We start from the raw sequence: 27,813 nt of genomic DNA, 5'->3' as shown, positions 1-27,813 counted from the left end.
AGAGGCAGGTGGATTTCTGAGTTCGAGGCCAGCCTGGTCTACAGAGTGAGTTTCAGGACAGCCAGTGCTATAGTTCTCAAAAAAACAAAACAAAACAAAAAAAGCTTGGACAACAAGTGAGGGTTTTGTTTTCCCTGTTGAGGGGTAAGTTTTGAGAGTGGAGAGTAGGTACAAGCGGAGGGGGAGATGAGTGGGCATGCTGTGAATGAAATTCACAAAGAACCAATAGAACGTAAAAAGGAAAGTGTTTGGCTTTTCTAGGAAGAGAACATCCCAAGAGAACAGGCATAGAGCTAGGGAGTCTAGTTATGGCAGAGCTGAAATTAAAACCCATCACCTGCTACAGGACTTAACATTTTAGGGAATCCTCAATCTGTTGCCTAGTTTAGACTATTTCCTTAGCAACAGTAAACCATCCAACTCAAAGAGGATGTGTTATACAAAGGCTGAGGAGCAGCCTGTGCTGGGAATTCTGTGGCCTTCAACAGGGGCAGAGGAACCTCTGGCCCTTTAACTGAGCCCAGAGCTCTGGGGCAGGGTAGATTCCGAAGGATGGCAGTTAAAGAGGGCGGGTCTGGAAACCAAGGGACCCTAGGGCCCAGGGGTTCCAGGAGCTGCCCCTGCCCCCAGATTCCCTAACTGGACAGCAGGCTCCACTCATTCCAGTGCCCCAGCCCTTGACAGAAGAACCTGATGTTGAATGCCAGCCCAGGTAGGCAAAGACTGGTGTTTGTTTTGTGTGTGTGTGTGTGTGTGTGTGTGTGTGTGTGTGTGTGTGTGTGTGAATTCTTTCCCCGGCAACTCTCTGGGGGCAGCTAGCGTGTTTGTACGATTTGCACATCTTGGACCTCTTTCCTGTCCTTAGCACCTTCCTGCCGCCATGTCTTTCTGTTCCCTGTGCACTGTGTACCCAGAGCCAGCGGTTCTGCCCTGCTGTTGGTTGAGGACTCGGATAACAAGTGACAGGGACAGAGACAGAGCTCCATGTTGTCACTTGCAGTTCCCTGAGGAATGTCCCTGAAGTTTTTAGGGAACTCCAATTAGAGAAAAAGCTAGATCCTTGGCTTCAACATCGAAAAGGATTTCAGAACAGGCCAGTGTGAAGCAGAGTCGGGATTCATTGAAGATATTTTAAAATAACCTTTTAAGCAGAAGGGTTAAGAAAAAGGATCTTAGAAAGTAAGAAGGACACACCTAAGAGCTGTGTGGGCTTCCATTAAAGCCATACTTTATTGTCTCTGCAATGCTTATATATAAAGAATTTAGGAGAGGGTCTAGGAAATTAATTATCTTCCAAGAGCCACTAAGAACTAAAGGAGACTACAAGGTGGTTCCTGGAGGGCACCTAACAGGATTACAGTTGATGAATTTTAAAAAACAAGCAGGAAACAAGCAAAATTCCAGATCAGGAGCTAAGAGATGGCTCAGAGGTTAAGAGCATATACCACCTTGTAGAGGACACAAGTCGTACCCATCCATGTCAGGGGTCATAAATGTGTAAGTCCAGCTTCTGGCTGTATTTATCCAGTGCTTCTAGCTTTAATCGGCGCTTTCATTCATGTGCACATACACACAGAAACACATGTACACATGATTAAAACAATAAAGCTATATCTTCAGCCAGGGATGACAGTACACATCCTTAACCCTAGCACTCTGGAATCATAAGCAGATGGATGTCTATGAGTTTGAGAAAAGCTTGGTATACATAGTGACTTCTTGGCCAGCCAGAGCTATTCAGTGAGACCCTGTCTCAAAAATAAATAAATAAAAATGGACAAGTGTGTACTGAGACAGAGACAGAGACAGAGGAAGGCAGATTGGATCTCTGAGTTTGAGGCCACCCTGATTTACAGAATAAGTTCCAGAATAGCCAGAGCTGCACAGAGAAATCCTGTGTCAACACCCACTCCCCCAAAAAACAATACTTTAAGATATATTTTTAAAAATCTCACAGATAGATAGATAGATAGATAGATAGATAGATAGAGGTATAGATAGATAGATAGAGGTATAGATATAATATAAATATACATTTCTGTAGGTTACAGGGAATGCAGAAAAGTAGGGTATTTCCATTACAAAATCAACACTCTTGCTTGAGATTCCCAAAAACTGCTTAGGGAAAGAAATGGCGGTTCTGCCTAATGGCATGCTGCTGTTAGTTGTGGATATTACTGATTTCTGATTACTGATTTTTGGTTCCCTGCTGGCCACGGGGTTCAACTGGTTTCCCAGGTGAGGGGCTCTCTCCCTTCCTACATCCCATAATTTCCCATCTTTCTATCCTGCTTCCCCCCCCCCTCCCCCCAGAGAGGCACAGAGCCTCTTTGGATTCCTTCTTTCTGGCAGCCAGTCCTTCCTTATGCAGCCTGTCGTTTTTCAGATAAAGTTTCTCTGTAGCCCTGGCTGTCCTCGAACTCACTCTGTTGACCAAGCTGGCCTCCAGCTCAGAGATCCGCCTGCCTCTGCCTCCCTAGTCCTGGGATTAAAGGTGTGTGCCGCCCCCGTTCAACACTTCCCTGTACTTCTAGAATGGCCACTGGCTCAGCACCCACCTAGCTTGAAAGAGTCCCTGTCCCAGGAAAACAGACTGCCTCTCCTCATGGCACCACCATTCCTGAAGTATCAAGGTCCATCTGCTCATCACCCAGGTACCTGCTGAGGGAAGATAAAAGCGCTCAACAACACAACCGTGGAATGTCTGCTTGCACTGCGTGCTGGGTTGAGGCCCTAAACTGTTCTCTTTCCAACAAACTGCAGGGCAAAGTTCCTGGTATGGGACTCTCCTTGCCTCCAGGTGGTGCTGGGAGTTCAGACACAGCACCGGATGTGTCTCAAGACCATCTGGCCCTAGACCAGGCGGGGCTAGATTGTGGAGGAGGAATCTCAGGAATGTGGCCCTGCTTGCAAAAGTCAGGCCGCACCTAACTCAGTCTCAGTGGCTCTTCCCACCTGGGTTCAGGTTGAGCTTCCTAGACTAGAAAGGGCCTGACAAAGAAAGGCAGATGTGAAGATGTGACAGCCTTGAGGTGCTCAAAGGCCATGAGGCCTAGGGGATGTTTTCTTTCTTTCTTTCTTTCTTTCTTTCTTTCTTTCTTTCTTTCTTTCTTTCTTTCTTCCTTCCTTCCTCCCTCCCTCCCTCCCTCCCTCCCTCCCTTCCTTCCTTCCTTCCTTCCTTCCTTTCTTTTTTCTTTTTTGAGACAGAGTTTCTCTGTCCAGCCTTTGCTGTCCTGGAACTGGCTCTGTAGACCAGATTGGCCTCCAACTCAGAGATCCTCCTGCCTCCCAAATTAAAGACTGTGTCGCCACCACCATGGGGCTATTTTAACTATTAATATTATCTTTATTACTATTGTTCTGTTTTGTTTGAGACAGGGTCTCACATGTAATCCTAACTAGCCTAGAACTACATAGACTAGGTTGGCCTAGGATTAACAGGGATCTTCCTGCCTCTGCCTTTGTAGTGCCAGGATTAAAGGCATGGGCCACCATCTCCACCTGCCCAGTGCTGGGGTTGCATATGGATGTCACAGTGCCTGGCTTTTATAAGGACACCCAGCATACAAACTCAAGCTAGCACAAGCAGGTACTTCACTCACTGAGCTGTCTCCCCAGCACACAAGACCATCTTTTGTGAAATATGAATTTGGCAGGCACTGATCTGTCTATGCTTACCCGTTCTGTCAATCATGTCAGGGTATGTTCCTCTAGCCATGTTTCTTTCTGAGCACCTAGTGTTTACTATTTATTTTACTGAGCACCTACTTTCACTCACAGGAGAACTTTAATCTCAGCCAACTTTCTGCTGTGTGCAGATGATAAAAATGAGGCTCAGAGAGAGTGAGCAAGCAATGGCGAGCTAGGGCTTGACCCTGCTCTTCCGGCCTCCTTAGCCAGAAGCACACCAGCTCTGGTGGGGCAGGGGTCAGATGCCATTCTCTGACTACTGTTCCCACAGCAGTGACTACCATCTCAGGCTGCCCTCATAAAAGGCCTTTCTTTTCCAGCCCCACTTCCTCTGCTCTTGCTGCTTCTTGGGTACTCTTGGAAACTGCAGGGTTCCACTCTTTGGAATTATGCAGCAATACGGTTTGCCCTGCCAATCAGAGGTATATCAGAGGGGAGGGATTAGCTGTGTTTGGAGTGTGCTGGCTGAGTCCCCCAACCCCCTACATGCACAGTAGGAAACCAGAGAACTGAAACAAGGGATATAGACCAGGCTGTAGATATATAGTGCTTGCCTTCCTGGGTTTCCCACAGGCTCGAAGAGAATCCCCAGGGAGGAGCAAGCAGCCTAAAATAGAAACACTGCCACAGGAAGTGCACACAGGGCCAGAGGCCCAGACCAGTGCTGGACTCTGGGGCCTAGCACTGTAAGCAAACTCTCTCTATACCTTCTTCTCATCCTCTGAGGTTACAACACACACAACAGCTTAGGCTGAAACAAATATGGGAATATGAGTGGCTCAGTCTGTGTCTCACTGGTAGCTGAGGCCAGGCATTTGGGTGCAGCACCAGAAGTGGGACAGCCCCCCACCAACACCTAGACCAGTGGCCAGCACCCCATTGCCAACGGAACACATCTGTTGTAGAAATAGTTTATCTTTCAATCTGGGACTTCCTCCCAGCCTGTGACCATTCAGTTCCTGGATAAAAGACATAAAAAAATATATTTATAATAAGTCTAATCAGCACCAGAGCGGGGCAGATTCTACCCTCTATGCTATTATAATCTGTTTCCCCATCTATAACCCCAGGCTATGCTCAGTCATGCTCCATCTGTGCAGCTCTTACCTCCGTTGGGCCAGCCCTCGTGGCCATGATTTCATGATTCATCTACCACATGGCAGCTTCCTCCTCTCTCTGCCTTCTACTCCCTCCCTCATGGCTCTCCAAGCTAAGCCCTGCCTGTTTCAGTTCTGCCCTGATATAGGCTATAGGCATTTTTTTTTTTTTTTTTTTTTACCCAGACAGGGTTTCTCTGTGTAGTCATGGCTGTCCTGGAACTCTGGAACTCACTCTGTAGACCAGGCTGGCCTCCAATTTAGAAATCTGCCTGGGCTATAGGCATTTTTACCCACCAATCAGAGATAACTTAGGGGGTGTGGTCACTTAGGTCTACATGCAGATTCTCTCATCCTGAGGGGCAACCAGGCCTGGGGGGGGGGCAGTATTTAGCATGATAATACATAGCAAAAGACCAAACCTAAACACACAACTTCTTGGTGAAGGACAAGAAGGCCAGCCCAAAGTCAGGGCACTGGAGATGTGATACCTTAGGTAGCAAGGTATTGGTTTGTGCCTGAGTTTCCAGACCTGTGTTTAACTGTTGAAGACCAGGATACACAGAGAGTTTCATTGTTCAACTAATAGAAACTGTGTTGCCATGTGTTGTGTGACAAGACTTTTTCTAGGGAGACACCACACACATGTCTATTCACCCAAGATATAGAATTTAAGACAGATCAAAGTATGGATACCACAGAAGTCTAACTAATAAACCAATGAGTTTTATCGGGGTGACTTAGGGCTTACTTACAGGAGCAGAAAGACTCAAAGACAGCTTGCATCACCAAGACCCCATGGAACACACTGAGCAGCCTATAGGCATCTCAACAATCTGAAGAGTGCCCTTTCCAAGTATATCAGTTGGTCTAAACCTCTTCCAGGCTGCTAGTTTCTGCATCTTCTAGGAAACTAGTCTGTTCTCAAAGTCTTCTTTGTAGCTTGGCCTGTCTGAAAGTCAGTCTTTATTGCTTACTCTAGGAGAGAAGGACCTAGTGAATCTTGTTCGTTTCAGGGACTTCCTGAAGCTATTTTGAGTTTACCCTCCTTCTTGAGGTTTCCTGTAGGACAATCTAGGACACCATGGATTAAGGAAGTACTTGCCTAGCTTGCACTTCCTCCCCAGCACCATGTAAACCAGGATAACATAAAGAGACATTGTCTTAAAAACAACTATAAAAACACTGATATGCCTACATATCAGGAAACATTTTTCACACACACACACACACACACACACACACACACTAATTTTTTTTCTTAAATTTCTTAAATGCAGGGTTAGAGGCATAGCATGGTTGTTCAAAGCACTTACCTAGCACATACAGGGGCCTGAAATTTAAGTTACAGAAAATAAATTGAAGTTGAATTGTGTGGTGGTTTGAAAGAAAATGTGTCCCACAGGCTAATAGGAAGTGGCTCTGGGCCTTGTTAGAGTAGATGTGGTTTTCTTGGAGGAAGTGTGTCATTGTGGGGGTGGGGTTTGACGTCTCAATTGCTCAAGCCAGGCCTAGTATGGCTTTTTCTTCCCACTGCCTGGTCATTTGGATGTAGAACTCTCAGTTCTTCTCCAGCACCATGTCCACCTGTGGGCTGCCATGCTTCCCACCATGATGATGGATTAGCCTCTGAAATTGTAAGCCAGCCCCAATTAAGCAGCTTATAAGAGTGGACATGGCTGGCCTCAGACTCACAGAGATCTGCCTGCCTCTGTTTCCTAGGGACTAAAGGTATGTGCTGCCACCTCCTGGCAGAGTAAATCTCAAACCAGCCTAGTTACCAACTGTCCTGTTGTCAGTATTTACTCGTATGCAGATCTATGATGAAATGTAGCAAGCTGAGCAAGGAAATACAAAATGTACAGATTGAAGAGAAAAGGGTACCAGGAAGTGAATTGGAGTCAAATTCCAAGTTCAAGGAGACAAACAGATTGAAGAGAAGCCTGATTTTAAGTGGAGGGAAGGGAGTGGTGACTGAAGACCCCCAAACTCGGGAGACCCTTCCTCAAGTCTCAGGAAATCATGACCACCCAAAAATCACAAGAAACCATACCTGGATGCAATCAGCAGAGGTTTATTGGGGAGTTGGCTAGCCAAGGTCAAAACTGCTCGTCCACACAGGAACAGAATTTTGACAAAGGCCAGCAAGCTGAGGGTGTTTTTTTTATAGCACCAGGTGGGGAAAGGAAGGAATTTTCGTGGGTTACACATGATTGGTTGTTTTACAAATTTTGAACATCAGCAGGCTGTAACACTGGGAAAACCTCAAGGGGACGGGGTAACCAAGAACAGTGGAAAGTTAGCTAGTTCTTGGAACCACCCAGATGACTTGCATCTTTCTCTGTGGTCAGGAATGTGTCTTCTTGCTTTGGGACTTCCCCACCCTGAGGCTTGAGGAATGTTGCTCTTTCCTGAATGTATCCCGGGGCAGTAGCAGTAAAGGCCTGAAATCTTACATCCAGTTCCGCGTTCTAGAACCTGCACTCTTTCTGCTCAGGTCTAAGGGCAAAGAAAAAGCCTGCATCTATTTCACAAAATGGTCTTTATAATTTTTCACTCTACAGTGACCTCCTGGAAAGACCTCACACAGCTAAGCTTCAATTTTGTGAAAAGGAACTAAAGAAAAGTTTAGGGTTGCGGGCAGTGGTGGCGCACGCCTTTAATCCCAGCACTTGGGAGGCAGAGGCAGGTGGATTTCTGAGTTCGAGGCCAGCCTGGTCTACAGAGTGAGTTCCAGGACAGCCAAGGCTATACAGAGAAACCCTGTCTAAAAAAAAAAAAAAAAAAAAAAAGTTTAGGGTTGGGTGTGCTAGTGCATACCTTTAATCCCAGCACTGCAGAGGCAGAGGGGCAGAGGAGAGGAAGAGAGGCAAAGAGGGTAGAGGAGAGGCAGAGAGAACAGAGAGAGAGGGGGGGAAGGAGAGAGGGAGAGATGGGGAGAGAGGGAGGGGGAGAGAGGGAGAGGGAGAGAGGGGAGGGGGAGGGGAGGAGAGGGGGAGAGGGAAGAGGGGAGAGGGAGAGGGAAGAGGGAGAGGGAGAAGAGGGAGGAGAGAGAGAAAGGCAGAGGGGGAGAGAGGGGGAGGGAGGAGAGGGGGAGAGAGGGGGAGGAGAGAGGGAGAGGGAGAGGGAGGGAGAGGTAGAGGGGGGAGGGGGGAGAGGAAAAGGGAAGAGGGAAAGGGGAGAGGGGAGAGGGAGGAGAGGGAAGGAGAGAGAGAGAGAGAGAGAGAGAGAGAGAGAGAGAGAGAGAGAGAGAGAGGCAGAGGAGAGGCAGAGGATCTCTGAGTTTGAGACCAGTGTGGTCTACAGAGGGAATTCCAGGACAGCCAAGCTTTAGGAAGTGAATGAGACCATTGAAAACAGAAAGCTATGAAGACACCGTTGAAGGAGGGGCCATAGTTCCAGCCCATCAAGCAGCAGAACTTGGCAGCTTCGCCATGTGGTTCTGGTGTTCGCATCAAGGAGAGAAGGAAGGGGTTATGAAATCTCTCCCCACAACTAAAGGAACCACTAAAGGTGTGTGGCCGGAGTGTCCCTGCAGGGCCTAGACAGGCAGGTCATTGTGTGAAGCTATGAAGGTGAAGCCTGGATTGCCTTCGAGACCCCAATCTTGGAGATGCCAGAGTCATGGGATGCTTGCTGATGAAAGCTGCTACCAGGGAGTGGAACCAGCCCAAAAGAAAGAAGTGTGTCATAGCCAACAAAGCTGAGAGTTGGAGATCTGAAGAGCACTTTGACATCAGACATGGAGCTGCAGAGGTTGGAGTTTGCTGGGTTTTGGTCTTGCTTTGGTCCAGTATTCCCTCACTAGGCTCCTCTTCCTCCCTTTTGGAATGGTAATGTATATCCTGTGCCATTGCACATTGAACGTATGTGATCTGTTTTTTTCATTTTGATTTTATAGGGGATTACAGTTAAGAGATTGTCATGAGTCTCAGAAGAGACTTTGAACTTTAGACTTTTAAATGAGTTTGAGATTGCTGTAGACTATGATGACTTTTGAAATTGGCGTAAATGCATTTCTACATTATAATATGGCTGCAAGCCTAGAGGGGCTTGGGAGTGGAATGAGGCTTTTAAAAAATGGTTCCCATAGACTCATAGGGAGTGGCACTATTAGGAGGTTTGGCCTCGTTGGAGGAAGTAGGGCTTTGTTGGACAGACCTGTGTCACTGTGGGTGGGCTTTGAGGTTTCAAATTTGCAAGCCACGCCTAGTGTGATGTTCTTTTCCTGCTGCCCGACCCTCCAGTGTAAAACTCTCAACTCCTTCAGCACTAAGTCTGTCTGCCCACACCATGCTTCCCACCATGATGATAATAGACTAAACCTCTGAAACTGTAAACCATCGGGCGCTGGTGGCACACAATCCCAGCACTTGGGAGGCAGAGGCAGGTGGATTTCTGAGTTCGAGGCCAGCCTGGTCTACAGAGTGAGTTCCAGGACAGCCAGGACTACACAGAGAAACCCTGTCTCGAAAAAAAAAAAAAAACAAAAAAAAAAAAAACAACCAAAAAAAAAAAAAAAAAAAAAAAAAGAGTTGCTGTGACCATGGTGTCTCTTTACAGCAATACAAACCCTTAGACAAATTGGGATCATACAGTTCTGAGTCTTAGAGACCAGTAGATGTGTGTCACTACCAGGTGGACTGTGAAGGCCCAAGAAGGGGAAGTGGAAAGGTGGAAAGGGTGGGGGCCATCCGCATTTGCCCCTCCTTCTCCTTAACCCTGGAAGTCACTAACAACATGTTCTCCAGCCCAACCTGTGACATATGAAGGCAGTTGTTTGGTCTGCAAACTTAGGGAATTGGGTGCTGTTGCTGTCTGGTCAAGCTCTTGACTTTCACCCTGGCAGTCACGTGCTCCAAGCTTGTTTTTCCTTGCTGGGGAGGATTCAGCCTGGTTGCTGTAACATGACTTGTTTATTCTCAGTGAAAGACTTGTGGGTCTTACTATTACTGTTTGTGTGGCCTGTGGCTTGTTTCCAGTTGCAGCAGCTCGCGATCAGAGCCGTACTGCTCACCTCTGCATGGAAGGCTCTTATGCAGATTTAAAACCACAGGGTTGGAGTGGCTGAGTCTTGGGGAAGGGTTTAATTGTTTAAGAATCTGCAAAGCTGACAGGCAGTGGTGGCGCACGCCTTTGATCCTAGCACTTGGGAGGCAGAGGCAGGCAGATTTCTGAGTTTGAAGCCAGCCTGGTCTACAGAGTTCCAGGACAGCCAGGGCTACACAGAAAAACCTGTCTCGAAAAACCAAAAAAAGAAACAATACCCCCCCCCCAAAAAAAATCCAAAACCAAGAATGTGCAAAGCTGTTTTGTCACTTCACTGCAACTACACGTGAGCATCCTCCAGCACTTTGGAGGGGCAGGGTTATGGGCAGTGGGGTTTCCCATGACTTGTGTCTCCCTACCTCCATTTCCATTTCCCATTTTATGTATGTGGTGTGTGCATGTATCTGGGAACATGTTTCAGTGTGTGGGGGCACACATGTGGAGGCCATAGATTAATGTCAGAAGTCTTCTGAACCACACTTCCTACCTTATTCGAGGAGGGAGGGTCTCTCAATCAAACCCAGAGCTCACTGATAAGGCTAGTCCTCAGCTTGTTCTCAGGATCTTCTGTCTCCACTTTTCAATGGCTGCAATTACCAGCAAGCCTGCAGGCCCACTTGGTTTTTACATGGGTTTTGGGGATCTGAACTCTCATTTCTCTTGCCTGCATGGCAATAGAATTACTAATTCTCTAATTACTGAGTTATCTCCCTAGCCCCAACTTTTTACTTTTGTTTCATTTTGAAACAGGTTCCTGGAACTTGCTAACTTGCTATATAGACCAGTCTAGCATCAGATTCAGAGATCTGCCTGCTCTGCCTCTCAAACGTGGGGAACAAATTTAGGACCTTAGGCATGTCATCACACCCAGCCCAACATTTTCTTATTATAAACTTCACACAAAATTTATCACCATTTTAGCTGTGTGTGTGTGTGTGTGTGTGTGTGTGTGTGTGTGTGTGTGTGTGTGTCAGAGTTTCTCTGTGTAGCCCTGGCTGTCTGGAACTTGATATATAGACCAGGCTGACCTCAAACTCAGACCAGATTACCTCTGCCTATCAAGTGGAATTAAAGGCATTTTTAAAAAAAGATAGGCACTTATGCATTCCAACTCACCTGAAACTCCTGTAGCTGAGGATGCCCCTGAGTCTCTGATTTCCACACAGTTTATATTATAAGGTGCTGGGATGGAACCCAGGACTTTGTGCATGCCAGACACTCTTTACCAACTAAGTCACACCCCTACCTCCATTTTAGCTACCTTGAAGTGTATCCTTAACATCAGCCCAGCTTACCTCCAGAATGTTTCCAAACTGAAGGTCTGGCCCAAGAAGCACGGCTTCCTCTTCTCCACTCTTCTATGAATCACCCTAAGGGCAAACCTGCCTTTGTGAATTGGCCAAGACCAGGTACTTCATGTAAACGGCACTCATAGGAAGAGTTCTTTGTGTTAGGCTTATTCCATAGTTTAATGTCTTTCAGGTTCATCCCAGTATCAGAACTGTACAATTCTTTCTCTTTTTAGGCTTCTCTAAGCTAGAGGTTCTGCCTCTTTGTGTGTGTGTGGCCAGCTGTTGCTGCTCTGTGGTGAATCATGGTGCTAACACAGGTTTCCAAGTATGTGCTTGAGCTGTACCTCTTGTTCTTTGGGGGCATCTCATGGTGGCTTTGGTTTTGTTTTTCGCCTAGCTGATAGTCTGCTTATTGCCAGCTGCATATCTCCTTTGCCTATATTTTTTAAATGTAAATACAGTTAAAAACAAAACAGCATTTTGCTGTGCTGGGAGTCGCACCCAGAGGCCTCACGCGTGCTGGACAAAGGCTCTGAGGCTGAGCTATGTCATAGCCTTTCCAGCTTTCCTTTTGTTTGTTTGGTTGCTTGTGCAAGACTTGTTATATTGTCCCCTGGACAAGCCCTGGCTCAAGTGAATCCGGTACTTCAGTTTCCCAGATAGTGAAACAACAAAATTACCTTGGGGTGGAGGGTGGTTGGTGTGCACACCTTTAATCCCAGAATTTAGGAGGCAGAGGCAGGAGATCTTTGGTTTCGAGGCCATCCTGGTCTACAAAGTTCCAGGATAGCCAGGACGACACAGAAAAACCCTTTCTCCAAAAACTAATATACATATATTGGGATCTGGAGAGATGGCTCAGTGGTTTAGAGCACTTGTTACAGAGGACCACAGTTCACTTACCAGCACCCATATGGTGGCTCACAACCATCTGTAACTACAGGTTCTGGGGATCAGACACCAGACACCAGATCCCCAGACACTTTGAGGACACATACATCTATACAGGCAAAACACTCATACACATAACATTTTAAATAGATACAGTGGACCTGAAGAACAGTTCAGCAGGTAAGTGTGCTTGCTAACAAGCCCAATGACCAGCATTTGATTCCTGAGACCCATGTTCCATTATGGAAGGAGAAAAGAAATTGCTGCAAGTTGTCCTTTGACTTTCCCTTAGTGTACACACACACACCACACTTATGCACTCATGCATACACACACACGCATGTACACACATATACACACATGCACACATAATACGTATAAATAAATAAATATATAAATATAAAAATTGCTGAGCATGTAGGGTGTGCCTGTAATCTAAAAATTTAGAGTGCTGAGGCAGGATGGTTGCCAAAAGTTTACAGTCAGCCTGGGCTCCAGGTCAAGACCTATCTCACAAAGCAGTTGTACCAGAGAGATAGATAGCTTCAGTGGTAAGAAAGCTTGCTACTAAAGTCAACAACCTAAATTCAATCCCTAAGACCCACCCTCAAAGTGGAAGGTGAGAATGGATTCCCACAAGTTGTTCTCTCACCTCCACAAGTATGATGTGGCATGAGAAGTAAATGTAATTTTTAAACTTTGAAACAAAGAAGGCTGTGTGTGGCAGTATGTGCCAGTATTTTAGCACTTGGGAGGTGCTTTAGATAGGACAGTCAAGAGTTCAAACCAGCTTCCATTGCATATCCAGTTCAAGACCAGTCTGGGGCTACCCAAGGCCCAGTCTTGGGGAAAGAGCAGAATATATATATTTACATATGCAAGCAATACATACTAATGACTAGTGAGATGGAGGGTTAATCTTGAGTGCCAATGTGATTAGAAGAGGAGCCACAGATGGCTCAGTAGATAAAATACTTGTTCTACAAGAGTGAAGATCAGAGTTCAAATCCCTAGCCCCCATATAAATGCTGAGTCGCCAGTAATCTGGGTTCAGAGGACAGAGTCTGTGGGACAAACTGGCTAACTAGACTGGCTAGGTCTGGGTTACCAGTTCCAGGTTCAGTGAGATACTCTGCTCTAAAAATTAGCTGGGTGGTGCTGGTGAATGTCTTTAATCCCAGCGCTCAGAAGGCAAAGACAGGTGGGTCTCTCTGAGTTTTGAGGCCAGCGTGGTCTACAGAGTAAGTTCCAGAAGAAACCTTGTCTCCAAAAACCAGAAAGAAAAGGGAAAAGAAATTAAGGCAGAGCTCGGTGTGGTGGTGAACAGAAGCAAGTGGATCTTTGAGTTCCAGAGCAGCCTGGTCCAGTAGTGAGTTCCAGGCCAGCCAGGGCTGTGCTGTAAGGCCCTGTCTAAAGAGAAGGAAAAGAGTGACAGTGGAAGATACTCCATGCCAAATTCTGGCCTGTAGGAGCAGCAGGATGGATATACATGCACTACACGCATGCATGCATGCACGCGCGCGCGCGCGCGCGCACACACACACACACACACACACACACACACACACACACACGCGCGCTCCTGAGTATCTGTGAGAGCAGCACCATGCCATGCCTGGGAACTCAGAATAAAAGGAGTAAAGAGAGGGAACCTGAAAGTACAGAGTGCAGATGTCCTCTCTCTCCTGAACTTCTGAGCCTCTGTCCTCAGTCCTAGTGCTGAGGTGACAGGTGCACACCCCATACCCAACCTACAGCCCATGATTGGTTGATTGGTTGATCGGTTGATGATTGATTGATTCATTGATTTGTTGGTTTTTGAGACAAGGTTTCTCTGTGTATCCCTGGCTGTCCTGGAATTCACTCTGTAGACCAGGCTGGCCTCAAAATGCTGGGACTAAAGGTGTGGGCCAACACCGCCTGCCCACTAGTGCCCATTTAAAAAAAGAAAAGGTGTCTGTGAGTTGGGAAGAGGGTGATCCTCTGGAGCTGGAGTTACAAGTGGTTTCAACCACCCAATCCAGTCCTCTGAAAGAGCAACAAGTGCTCTTAGCCACTGGGCATCTCTCTTGCCCGGCTGTTCATTCTTATAGCTCTGGAAAAAAGTCTACTCAGGTTCTTTGCTCATTCTTTAATCTCTCTGTGTGTGTTTCTTTTAAAATCTTCCTTTCTTTGTTTCTTTTTCTTTCTTTGCAAGTGAATTGTAGAAGTGTCTTTTACACTGGGATATTAATCTCTTAGTGATTGTAAATACCTTCTTCCACTCAGCTGGTTTGTCAGTCTGTGGCTTCTTTTGTCCAGCTGAAGCTTCTCAGGCTGATGTAGCCTCCTTGTATATTTTGATTCCGAACGTGAGCTTTCAGGTCAGGTAACAGCAAACACCACTAAGGCCAATGTCATGTAGCTCTTCCGGTTTTCAGAGGTTTTAGTCTCAGGTTTTAGATTTTTGTCTTTGCTCATTTGTGTATCCATATCATGTGTGGAATCAAGGGAGACACAAATTCTATCCATCGCATTCAGAATTTCCCAGCATCCTCTTTGAGGGGCCATATTGGAAATGAAGTGACAGTATGTGGTTTTATCTCTGAACAAGCCCTTCTGTTCTGATGGTCAATGTGCATCTTTGCTTTTAATACTATATAGTTAAATGATATAATTTGAAAGCAGATCCTAGAAACACAAGGAAATACGCCCTTGAGGTTTTAAGGTTGGCATAAAATATGCAAATCAATCCATCTGCCTCTTGAACAGAACACAAGATTGAGTTGTATATCCAGGACATGTATAAAAGCATTTGACAAGGACCAACATCTTGTATTTGTGTGTGCATGTACCAATTTGTACATGCGAGTGCAGTACCCACAGAGGCTAGAAGAGGCATCAGTCAGTTCCCCCTAGAACTGAAGTTACAGGCAGTTGTGAACCACTGGGAACTAAACTTGGGTCCTCTGGAAGAGCAGTATGTGCTCTTAACTGATGAGCCATCTCTCAACACTCCCAACTCTGCCCAACATTCTTTCTTGATAAACAGTCCCATAATCAGGAGTGTAAGTAAATTCCCTCAGCACAACAGAGTGACTAATGTGGAGGAAACACAAAGGTTGGTTATTTTGTTCCCTAAAATCAGGAACAAGGAGATCCTGTCTCAAAAATAAAATCAGGAACAAAGTACTTCTATCTAATATAGTGCCAGAAAGTACTAACTAACCATCAGAGAAAAGAACACAGAAAAGAAAGAAACTTAAAGTGGGTATAGCAGTGTAAGCCTTGGATCCTAGTGCTTGGGAGGCAGAGACAGGTGAATCTCTGTGAGTTCTGGGCTACATAGTGAGTTCTGGGACAGCCAAGGCTGCATGTTTGAGACCTTGTCTCAAAAAAGAGAGTGGAGGGGAGAAGAAAAGAAAAAGAAGAAGAGGAGGAAGAGGAGGAGGAGCAGGAAGAAGAAAGGAGGAGGAGGAAGAAAGGAAGAGGAAAAGAAGAAGGAAGGAAAGAAGGAAAGAAGGAAAGAAGGAAAGAAAAAGAAAGAAAGAAAGAAAGAAAGAGCGAGCGAGCAGGCTCCAAACTGTTAGGAAGACATAAAATCCCCTCTGCTGTTGATAAGATGATAACTAAAGCAGAGGACAGAACAGGCAGGATGAGAATGGAGGCTCAGGGAGGAAGGACAGCCAGGTGTGATGCAGGTTCAGTACCTCCACACCTGCACTCTGGTCAAGGATCTCAGGAAGTTAGCATTTCAAATGCCTATCAGTCTTATCTGTCACATGTACACACACAAGCACACATATATACACACACACAGAGAGAGAGAGAGAGAGAGAGAGAGAGAGAGAGAGAGAGAGAGAGAGAGTGTCTTAACTGTCTCAACCCCCAAATTATCTCAGAGAAGCTTCAACTAGGCATCATTTCTCCACCTATGAAAATGCAGACTCTCTGGGTTTTAAGGAACTTGAGCAACAGTGGTTTCCACACCAGCAGAGGTGTTCCTGGACCTCAGGGTTAGACTGCATAGTTCAACAGGGCTGCCAGTGATTATGCCTCCAAAAGCCACACTCATGTACCTAGCTCAAGGCTGACTTCAGCTACTTTTCATACTTCACTTCCAGCCTGGCCCACTGAGTCTGACAGTTGGCCACACCTGTGTCAAGGACTTGGGGATGACAGACAGACACAGGGCAGGCCATAGAGCCTGCAGCTGCCCTTGGAGTTGAGCCTAGTGGGCAACACATGTCAGAACCCCATACCTGTGAGTGCAGGTATCTGCAGTGGGTGAGCTTTGGGAAGGTGGGGTGCGTGCAAACTGCAGGCTGGTGAGCAAGTTAAGCTTTCATGGATGACAATATAGGAGAAACAAGGAGTGACTTGTTTGGCTTATGGTTTAACTGTGGTGGCTTAGTCCTGTCACACTGAGCCTAAGATGAGACAGACACAACATGGTGGGAGAATGAGGCAGACCAGAGAGAGAGGAAGAGCCTAGAAGAACAATTCTCCCTCCTGCCCCAGGCAACATACTTCCTTCAACTAGGCCTTACCACCATTGATCCAAAGTGCCTCCCAGTAGTAGCCCATCATTTCCCATAATACAAATCCAGACGTCAACTTGATATCTAGAACCTCTGAGGGGACACCTTTAGGCATGTCTGTGAGGGAGTTTCTAAACTGGGTTAGCTGAGGAGGGAAGACCCACACTGAGTGTGTGTGGGACCAGTCCACAGACTGAATAAAGACAAGAACAGGAGCACAGAGGCCCGGCTCATCTCTCTGCTTCCTGACTGTGGATGTAGTGTGTACAGCCAGCCGCCTCAGGTCTCATCCCTGGACCCCACATGCTGCACGGAGAGAACCAAGTCCCACAGATTGTCCTTTGACCTCCACATGTGCGCTGTAAGATCCTCGTGGGAATGTACAACAGAGGAAAAATTAACTTAAAAAGTGTGTGTGTCCGTGTCCCCTGGTCTTTTGCTGTTGAATTATTTTTTTATTTTTAATTTTGTTTCTTCCAGACAAGATTTCTCCGTGTAGCCCTGGCTATGCTGGAACTCACACTAAGTAGACCAGGCTGACCTTAAACTAGGACATCTGCCTGCTTCAGTCTCCTGAATGCTGGGATTAAAGGTGTGTGCCATCATTCCCTGGAGTGATGTTGAAATTTTTTTATTCATAGTTTGGGCACTGTACATATATTTATTTTATTTCAGAAAAGTGTTTTTTTAGAAAAGGACACAACAAAATACAGAGCCCCCTGCAACAGTTATTTGATCTTTCTTTTTCAATTTTTTTCAAGACAGGTCTCACTGATTGTCCTGGAACTCACTATATAGTCCAGATTGGCCTCAAACTCATAGAGGACCACCTGCCTCTGCTTCCTGAGTGCAGAGAATAAACGTGTGCATCACGACACTCAGCGATTTTTTTAAAGATTACTTTTCTATGAGTGTTTGCTACATATATGTTAAGGGTACTATAATGCATGCCAATGCCCACAGAAGCCAGGAGAGGGAGGACTCTGCATCCCTTGGAGCCACCATGTGGGTGTTGAAACCAAACTCAGGTCCTCTACAATAGCAGCCAGTGCTCTTAACCAGTGAGCCATCGCTCCAGTCCCAACTCTTTTCTTCTTCAGTGAAAGAACGGGTGTGCCTGTGGTAGAGGGATGTCCTGAGCATCCCCCATGGCAGTTTTTGGAAACAGAGCAGCAAAACAGAACTATATGATTCCCCATCAGAGAATTCTAGCAATTTCTCTTTTACCTGTTTTGTGGGGTGTCACAGCTGCCTTTCATGGGAAAGGGGTTTATTACAAACTGTTCTGCTCCAGTGAAGACCTCAGGACAGTTTTGAGTTCATCTGTCTAGCTGCAGAGCTCAGGGACAGAATGAGGTCCACAGAGACAGAATCCCACTTCACAACAGAATCCCTCACATGAGGACAAGGTGCCTGGATGAAAAGAAGCTCATAATGTTAAGGTTGCCCACTAGTCGTGATAGTCCCATGATAGGCAGGAGGCTTGTCACCTCTGTGGCTGATAACATTCCTCTAGAATACAGATAGAGCCACTAGTACGGTTGGGTTGACACCTACTGACATGTTTGGGTCACTGGAGGCTGACACTTAACATAGTCCTGGTCACTAAGACTAAGAACACTGCAGCTGCAGGCCCAGATGGGAAGTTGCTCCCCTGATCCTGCTCTCTCAATCACTCGCACAGCACACCAGCCCTTTGGTCAACTCTGCATCTTCCAAGTGTTTTAAGGGTTTCCTACTTTGGGATTGGGGATTTAGCTCAGTGACAGAATGTTTGCCTAGTAAGCTGAAGGTTCAAGGCTCTGGGTTCCATCCTTAGCTCCAGAGGAAAAAATAACAAAGATTTTACATAAATTTCAGCATGCTTACATTGGTTCTGGCCACCTAGTGATATTCCTTTGTTTGTTTGTTTGTTTGTTTGTTTTTGAGACAGTTTCTTTTTGTGTAACCCTGGCTGTCCCTGAAACTTGTTCTGCAGACCAAGGCCTGCATGAACTCAGATCCTTTTGCCTCTGCCTCCTCCCAAGTGCTGGGATCAAAAGCATGCCATACATCTGCCCAGCTGAAATCCTGTCTCAAAAAAAAGAGACAAAAACAAGTACAAAAAAAACCAAAACAACAACAAAAAAAAAACCAAAACAAATACCACACACACACACACTAACACAAAACCAACCCACAACACAAAGGGTTGGAGAGATGGCTCAGTGGTTAAGAGAGAGCACTGGCTGCTTTTCCAGAGGATCTGGGTTTAATTTCCAGCACCCCCATGTTGGCTAACAAGGAATCCAATGCTCTCTTCTGACCTCATTCACGGGAACTAGGTACACATGTGGTGCACAGACAAGTACACAAGCAAAATGCTCGTTGGCAGCTGGCCTGGGTTTGGTGGCACACACCTTTAATTCCAGTGCTGGGGAGGCAGAGGCAGGCAGATCCCTGAGTTTGATCCCAGCCTGGTCTACAGAGAGAATTTCAAAAGAGCCAGGGATACACAAAGAAACCCTGTCCAGAAAACAAACAAACAAACAAACAAACAATACATAAAACAAAAAGCAAAAACCCATGCTCACAGAGGTAGATCTCACTAGAACCTGGAGATTCTACCCTCCAATGTCCAACAGAGAGCGTCTTGCTAACTTGGAATCCCTTTTCCACATCAGGCCTCTACCTGATTCCAAAGCACAGCCCCATGCTTTCACCTTTGAATCTGGGGTCCTCAAAATGAGTGTGCAAAGTCCATCAACACAACCTGGCTGAGGTCAGATGATGCAACAAGCTGCCCTGACTGAGAGCTTCATTCATTTACAGAAAGCAAAACAAAACCCTCCCTTTACGAGTTCTTTTTTGTGCTGGGTGGTTGAAGGCAGAGGTAGATAGATCTCCTGAGGTCAAACAGCTAGAACCACACAGAGAAATCTTGTCTTGAAAAACCAAAAAGAAAAAAAAAAAAAAAAAAAAAAAGGAAAGAAAGAAAGAAAGAAAAAGATTTACTTTTTTGAGGTTGGGAATGAGGCCAACAGGATCTACAGAGTGAGTTCCAGGACAGCCAGGGCTACAGAGAAACCCTGTCTGAAAAAAACCAAAACAAAGCAAACAGACAAACAACAAAACCTCCAGCCTTTTCTGAAACAAGTTCCAGTGGTCCTCAGAGCCTGACTGCTCCTGGTACCTGCAACCTAAAGCATGAAAAAAAAAAATCTTGCCCAGGTCAAAGGTGGCTACCTCCTCCTCTTCTCATCAGAGGGGCTGCTGCTCTATCTCAGTGAGCTCCCAGAGTGGCTGGCTCATTGGCAGTGTCTGCATGATCCATCCCCCTTTTCTGCCTTTGTGGCTTATCTTGTAAAAGCAGTTCCCTCTAAAAGGGCAGCTCCTGCATCCTCAGTAGACCTGTGCCTCCTTGCCCAAGGCCTCACGGGATGAATTGGTTTCTGTTCTCTTCTTCCTTCCTCACCCTGTACTCACTGGGAACGACAGGTCAATCTGGAATCTCCGTGGCAGGGCTTAATGATCTTGCTCTCAGATTGTTTAACATTTCTCCTATATTCTTGAATACACTTGAGGCAGTAGATACCGTTGTGGCTAGAGAGGAGCCCAAAGGGTGCTTCCTGGAGTTGGCACAGACCACTTCCACTCAGCTGAGTTGCCTCATAAAAAAAGCAAGCTCTTTAGTGTAAGACTTCAGGTGCTGGGCTGGACACTATAATTTTATCATTTGCATGATTTGTAAATCCTTTGTTTTTGATAATTTCCTCCTTTCCTATTTTATGGCTTTTAAATTTATTTTCTAATTATGTTTACGTGTGCCTGTATGTGGACATGTACATGTGAATTCAGGTGCACATACAGGTCAGAGGCATTGGATCCCCTTGTAGCTAGTGTCACATGCGGTTTGCTGGGCTGGTGCCTGACAAGTACTAGGAATGGAACCCTGCTTCTCTGCAGCCTGCCAGCCTGTGGCCTGTTTTCCTTCCCTCCGTCTCTTCTTGCTTGCTTGCTTTTCCAGTGTCTCCCTATGTAGACCAGGCTGGCCTGGAGTTCACAGACTTCCACCTTCCTTTCCCTCCTGAATGCTGGGATTAACGGCATATGCCACAAAACTTGGCTGACTGAGGAATCAGATCTTTAAAGATCCCACCTTCCAATGTACTTACATCTGATGTATTAAGGGCTAAGACAGGAATTTTGGGGTTCACAGTAACTTGATTATTTAGGTTTTATTTCTTTCATTCCTTGACTATGGAATGTGGCATTGGTTACATTTAATATGTTGAACCATCTGTCATTCTTGGGTAAGTCCCATTGGGTCACCTCTGTGATCCTGTTAATATGTTAGTGGATGGGGTTCATCTTTAGTTGAAAATCTATTTTTTTCTCATCTTTTGTGTGGTACTGGAGATTGAATCCTGGCAATATGTACATATGTCTGTCTGTCTCCCCCCTCTTTCTCCTCTTCCCCCTCTCCAAGACAGACAGTGTTTCTCTGTGTAACAACCCTGGTTGTCTAAACTTATTCAGCACTTCCCTGAGTTCTTTCTTTTTTTAGTATGGAAAATTTAGGGCATGAGAAGAAGAGTTGAGGAGGGAGTAGAGACAGAAAAAGCAGGGTGGGGCTGGCCAGGGACACTTGGAGGGGAGAGGGGGATGGTGAGAGAAGGGACAGAAAGGCTAAGAGAGTAAGAGCCCTTGAATTCTTTCCTCTCTTCCCTGTAGGCAGTGAACATGTGTGGTGTGCTGTCATTGGCCCTAGAGCCTCGACACACTAGGCACGTGTTCTACCCCAGAGCTGGCCCGTTGCCAACCCTCCTTTTCAGTTTTCATTTCTATTTATTTTTATTTTATGAGTATGTGTGTTTTGTTTGCATGTATGTCTGTGCATCTTGCATACCCACAGAGGCCAGAAGAGGACATGAGATAGTTGTGAGCTGCCATGTGGTTCCTGAGACGCAGACCCAGGTTCCCTGGAAGAGCTACAGTGCTTTTAACCACCGAGTCATCTCTCCAGCTTCCTTTTGTTTGTTTGTTTTTATATAGGGTTTCTCTCCTGTATCCCTGGCTGTCCTGGAACTTACTGTATACCAGGCTGGCCTCCAACTCAGAGATCCTCCTGCCTCTGCCTCCTGAGTGCCAACACTACCCGGCTCTTTTTATTTTTTTGAGACAAAGTCTCACTAGGTCATGCAGTTTGGCCTTGAACTCTGCAATCCTCCTGCCTCAGCTTTCCAGGTGGGAGGATGACAGGGTCATACTATGGGCTGAGCTGAGCTTGATTCTGTGTTTTTAAAGGAAGGACCTTTGGAATTGGGTTTGTATGGATGGCTTTCTATTTTGGGTGCAGGAAAGGGGATACAGCTCTGTTCCCAGCTCCCTTCCAGCCCCATTCCCTTGGGGCTCCCTTTTATGAAAGAACCACTTGTTTCCTCCTGGTGACAGTTTATCTCAAGGTCAGACTGCAAGTGGATTTTGCAGATGAAATGGGCACTCACTCCCACCAGGGCTCAGGCTGCCAATGCCACCTCACTGTCCCATTTGCTTCTACTGTTACATAGGCACAGTGATCACCACCTTGGGAAACTGGTCCAATGGGGCCTGCAGAGAAGGCTCAGCAGTTAAGAAAGCTTAATGCTCTTGAAGAGGATTGAGTTTGGGTTTCTAGCACCCACATGCTGGCTCACAACCATCTGTAACTTCAGTTCCAGGGGATCAGCTGCTCTCCTCCGGGTTCTCTGGCACCAGACATGCGTATGGTGTGCATATACACAAGCAGGCAAAACACCCCACACAGGCCGGCCTTGAACTCAGATGCACCTGTCTCTGCCTCCAAGTTCTGGCATCAAAGGCGTGCACTACCACGCCTGACCAGAAAATCAATGTTAAAAATGAAAAACAAAACCAAAACGGCTCTAAGATTCACATAGTGCCTGGCATACCTCAAGTTCCCAGGAACGACCAAACTGTTAGGAGCTCTCAGCTCCTCTCCAGATACTGTAATGTAATGCAGGCTGACTGAAGTAGGGGCAGAAGCTAGAGCTTGGCTCTGAAGCCCTGTGGGACTTACCGAGTATGGCAAGAGCTGGGTGGATAAGGTATGCAGGTGGAGGCTAGGATACAGAAATGAAATTAATTCTTCCAACAGCTAAGAGTACCTGCTAGGTGTCATGAGGTGTTGAAGGCCTTAGAGGTACAAAAGAGGAGGACAGACCAAGGCCACAGGGATGCGACAAGGAGGTAGAAAGATGGGAGGCGGGGAGAAGGCAGGCAAAGGCCGGATGAGCCTCAGGCCTTCCTTGCCCCACCTAAACCCTCCAGAAGCTGGAAAGTCAGGGCTTATTTTTATACTCTTGACTGAGCAGGAAACATGCCAGTGAGATTAGGTGGTCTCACTTAAGGCTCAATTTTGTTGGTGGGGACAGCCAGGGAACTCAGAATCTCTCCCCATGCTTATGGGACTCCAGGAAATAGCACCAGCACTGGCTCTGGGAATGGCCAGCTCAGGGCTCTGAAACTCAGAGGAGCTCTTTTCCATTTTCACACAGCTTAATCTCTTACAGACCCAGATGGGCCCAGGAGAGGTGCTTGCTTAAGGCCTTCAGGACACTCGGACATGAGGGTAGAGCTGTGAGAAGGGGATACTAGGCCTTGGAGACGCCCCGATGCTTGTGAACTCCTAGGGGCATCTCAGTGAGAGGTCAGAAGCCAGCATGGACATGGCAGGCAGCCTCAAGAAGACTGGCACATGACCCATTGTCCTACAAGACCAAGCCTGATTGCAGATCTTTTGGGGGTGGGGCTTGCTAGAATCTTTAAAATTTATTTCAAAGACTTACTTCATGTTATGTGGGTGTTTTACTTTTACCCGTGTTTATGTAAGAATGCCGTGTACATACCTGGTATCATGGACTTCAGAAGAGGGTTTTAGACACCAGGGAACCGGAAACTAACATGTAGGTACTGGGAATCGAACCCAGGTCCTCTGCAAGAGCAATAGGTTCTCTTAAGGTCACTGCCACCTCTTCTGCCCCAAGGAGGTTTTTAAACTGGTGAGTCACTAGTTGAGAGGTACCTTAGGCAGTCAAGGAACTTGTGTCTAAGCCTGGTGATCCCAGTTCAATCTCCAGGTCTCGTGTGGTAGAAGAGTGCCAGCTCTCACAAATTGTTCTCTAATTTCCATATGCATCTACGGGCGCGAGCACACACACACACACACACAGTTTTTTGTTTTAAAAAGTTAAGTGGCCAGTCCTTTGTCCTAGTAGCCAGAGTGCTCAGTGTGTCCAGAAAGGTGAGACCCAGAGGGCAGGAATGAAAATAGAGCCTCCAAGTTGATTGCAGTTCTGCAAGGACCCAGTCATGGCTTCGGTCTGGGGAGCCTGGGGTCAAGAATCTAAGGACTCTAACTCTCTTAGAGCCTCCCAGGTCACACTCTCCTACCCTGTATTCAGTCTGCAACTAAAAAGCAGGGCTTTCTTGCAGTGGCCACCTTTCCCCAGGCTGTAAGGAGCACTCATGTTGTAGGCCAAAGAGGCAACAAGGGAAGACTGGAGAGGTTCCAGCTTGTCCTCAAATCTCTTTCTAAGGACCCTGGACTTCGAGGTTGGGACCTCTTGCATATGAGCTCTGAAACCTTGGATAAGTCACTTTGCCTTCTTGAGTCTGTTTTGTCTCCAGGGACAGAACATATTCGCTGTGTGTGTGTGTGTGTGTGTGTGTGTGTGTGTGTGTGTGTGGTATTTAATACCATAACCACCTGTGCATTTCCTGCATGCAGTAAAGTGCCTGCTCAACCAGAAATAAACTCAGTGACACCAGGGTTTTGGAATGGGTCCAGCTCACACCAGGAATTGGAACCCTGCATTGGCAGGTTCAGCGGGCACTGATGGAAAAACTTGTTTTGTTTGTGATGTTTTTGTTGGGGTCTAACACACACCCACTTTAAGTTACAGCTGGATAAAAACTGACTAACGTAGGCACCGTTGTAATTTTCACCGAACAAACGAGACTTATCTCGTTCCTGTCTTTTCATAGGCACATGGGGACACACTGAGGCCCCGGGGAGGGAAAGTCGGCTGACACAGCCTGGAGCATCCCTTACTGGTGTCTAGTTCCCAGGTCTTCAACCCGCCCCTGGGCGTCGGGGCGGGATTGATCGCGGCTCCTCCCTGGCAAGGACCGCCCTGCGCGCGCCCTCGCCAGGCTAATTAGGCACGCGGTTTGTTTACAAACACGGGCTCAGGACTGGTGCGCGCCGGTCTGCTTGTGCGCGTTTCGGAGTTTGAGGGAGGCCTCGGGGTGCCCGGGGAGTGACCCCAGGGTGCTAACTGCGTCCCCGCCTTTCCCAAGCTTTCCTGGGCTTCTGGAAATCCGTCCACCAGTCTATTCCCTGCGTGTGGCTGAGAACCCTGGAGTGAAGGCACGCGGGCGGGCCGGGGTTCCAGCGTCGCCTCGGGTCCTGGCGGGCAACCTCCCAGCCCCGCCTCCACGCGCCCCTAGGCCGGGCCCGCTGGCGGCCAGGTCGGCGGGGCGGGCGGCCGGGGGCGCGCGGGGCGGGGCACGGCGTGGCGCCGGCGGGGCCGGGACATGTAGTCCGTGCGCCTCGGCCTCCCCTGGGCGGCCCTGGTGCGAGCCCGGGCGCGGACTACGACTCCCGCCAGGCGCCGCGGCGTAGCGCATGAGCCCTGTACGGCTCCGGCGCGTCTATTATGCTGCCGGGGCCGGCGAGCCAAAGAGGAGCCGGCCGCGCGGGCCGGGAGGAGACGGCGCTGGAGCCGCCTAGGCCAAGTACGTCTTTTTCTTGCTTCCTTGTACACTCGGGGCGGCGGCGGCGGCGGGGCGGGCGGCGGCGGCGGGCCTGGCTGAGAGAACGCGGCCGGGAGCGCATGGTGCAGGCCTCTCGCGCGTCTTGAAGCCCGGAGCCCCGGGCCGCCGCCTTTGTGCGCGACCGCGATGCAACAAAGCGCGGCGGCCGCCTGCCCCGGTTCGCGGCGACTGCGCGGGCTCCGCTGCCCTCCGCCTTGCGCTCTGCTCCCGCGGCTTGCCGGTCGCCTCGGGCTGGACTGAGAGGCGTCGCCTTGGTCGGAGCGCCCAGCCTGGACTTGGCACAGCCCGCGCTCTGCGCGCCAGCCCTCCCTCACGGAAGGGATTTTTTTTTTTTTTTTCCTTTCCCCTTTTCCTCTGCCCGCCATCTTCCGAAGGGGACTGCCCGGAGGACGCGCGGCGCGGGAAGGTGCGCGCGTTGTGCCCTGGGTCGCTCCGGCTCCACTTAGGGTGGATCGTCGCAGGGCAGGCCAGGCTGGGCCTGGACACTGCACGAGCCTTGCAAGTGGGGCAGCGGCGGCGTGGCTTGGGGGGCGGCGGCTGCCTTTGCAGAGTTATGGCCCAGGAGACGACTTTGCGCGCTCGCGAGTTACTGGATTATTGCAGCCAGGCCAGGAGGAAACCCAGTTGGCATTTTGAAATCAGCTTGAACGAGTACTTAATCCGGGCGAGGTCTAGTCGGATTGAGGTGGGAGGGGTGGGTTGCACATCTTTTTCTTATTTCGTTTACAACACGCAAACTAGTTGGGTGAGGAATGCGCACCCCAAAGCCTCATATGTAAGGTTCTTGAGGATTGCCGGTGAAAAATCCTGGCGGCTTGGGGAAGTTCTCTCCACCAGTTGCTGCGACGGGGGCAGGGCTGACGAGGAAGCCACAAACAGCCTTCTTGCTCTGGGGGGTAAGGAGCGGGAAGGGGGCTCACTGGGAGCCGGGTGGGGGTCTTTTGTGAGTTCATACTTTAGGCTCAATCCTAAGGTTCTCCCCTTTACAATTTTCATCGAGAGCTTTCTGCCTGAAATAAGTGTATAGCTGGTATTTTCCTCTGTACTTTAAGCTTAACTGTAGAAGTTTGTGTCTCTGAGGTCATTCATGTGTTCTTCAGTGGCTACCATGGGGTTGGCTGCATTAGGAGAAATGAATGAAGGAATTGCAAGGGCTGAGCCCCTTTCCCCCCACCCCATCTCCCCTGGAAAAGCTGGTTGTCTCCCCCCCCCCCCTTTTGTTTTGCACACTTGCATTATGTGTGGGGTTGTGGGGGGAGGAGGTGTCCCCGAAGAGAGCTGACATCTCTGTTGCTGCTTGAAGTCAGTTTCTCACCAGCTTTCCACCGTCCAGGAAAGGAAGGACTTCTGCAAGGATCAAGCCCCAAGCCCCGGTGACCTTTTTGGATGGCCCTGAGTGTGGCCTCTCATCCGCAAATAAAGGCCTGTTTGCTGTTTGTTCTGTCTGAGGCCTTGATGTGCACTGTTGGCTATAGATCAGGAGAGGTGAGGTACAAGCTTGACAGTTCAGAATGTAGGGATAATTTCTTTCTGACCTTGCTTATAAACTCTGGGTCCACTGCTTAAGCAGACATCAGGAATCTGTGGAGATCCAGTCCTAGCCCTACATCTGGGGAATCCAGGAGAGAGGCGCTTTTGCAGGGTGATGACAGGGAGGTGTGCCAGTTCATTCATTTCTCTACCTATACATTTACTTAATTTTATTTTACTTTTAGGAGGTGCCAGGTTTATTTTCACAAAGAGTAACTTTTTTTTTTTCTCACAGTGCAGTATCCTGTTTTGGAAATGAGCTTTGAATAGGGGATGGAGCTTGTAAAGGCGCCCTCCCTCCCTCCCTTAGACGGTAGAAGGTGAAAATGGGGGAGTGCTGAAAGGGAAGCCACGGCCTGGCTGACTTCTGCCCTGGCTCTTGTAAACCTGGAGCTGTGCCCCCAGGGGCTTTCAGGGTTACCTTGTCTACTTCCTGGTTTGCTGTGGCAGAGCCTGCCCAGGGGGAGGGTGGCGAAAGGCCACAAGTGGAGCCTTGCTACCCACTGTTCAAATAAGTGTGGAGTACCCAGATCTCACCTCAAAAGGAAGAGCCACAGGGAACTATTGGGTGGGGAAACAGGGTCCAGTGGAGCCCTCTCCATGCTGCAGAAGGTAATGTGAAGTTAAGAATAGTTCTCCCTCCCGTGGAACAGCCTTGAAGCTTATGGGGTCCTCACAGAGCTCTCCCAGTACCTGGAGGCTGCTGTTTGCAGTCCGTTGTGATATGTGGTGCCCTCTCCGTTTATTTGTGGTCACTGCTGCCCTGTGTGTGTTGGTGGGTTCTTTGCAGGGGAAAGTGTCCCATTCTGAGTGCTCACAAGTTGGTAGTCTCTTTCTTTGTAGGCTTCTTGGTTGAAGTAGATCTGAGTCCATGTTGTGTATGTGGTTCTGGAAGTTCAGTACTGTTGACTCTGATCTCTTAGTGTC

The 27,813-nt window shown here is 47.9% G+C and overlaps 1 protein-coding gene across 6 annotated transcripts in view; it reads left to right on the top strand.

Moving 5' to 3' along the window:
- Positions 1–526: 526 nt before the first annotated feature.
- Brd3 (bromodomain containing 3) overlaps positions 527–27,813 on the top strand; it is a 52,835-nt gene continuing 25,548 nt past the window's right edge. The window contains exon 1 of one of the 6 annotated variants that reach the window (XM_076928332.1): positions 527–712. The gene's annotated coding sequence lies outside the window, so the exon portion shown is untranslated. Of the gene's footprint in view, positions 713–25,076; positions 25,318–25,382; positions 25,763–26,016; positions 26,042–27,813 lie in introns of those variants that run through there. The other 5 variants (XM_076928334.1, XM_034496888.2, XM_034496891.2 and 2 more) reach the window with 5 other exon arrangements.

Source organism: Arvicanthis niloticus, chromosome 2, assembly GCF_011762505.2.
Source record: "Arvicanthis niloticus isolate mArvNil1 chromosome 2, mArvNil1.pat.X, whole genome shotgun sequence".
In the NCBI taxonomy this organism is placed as follows: domain Eukaryota; kingdom Metazoa; phylum Chordata; class Mammalia; order Rodentia; family Muridae; genus Arvicanthis; species Arvicanthis niloticus.
Note: the sequence above shows the minus strand (reverse complement) of the source record. Positions and strands in the feature narration are given on the sequence as shown.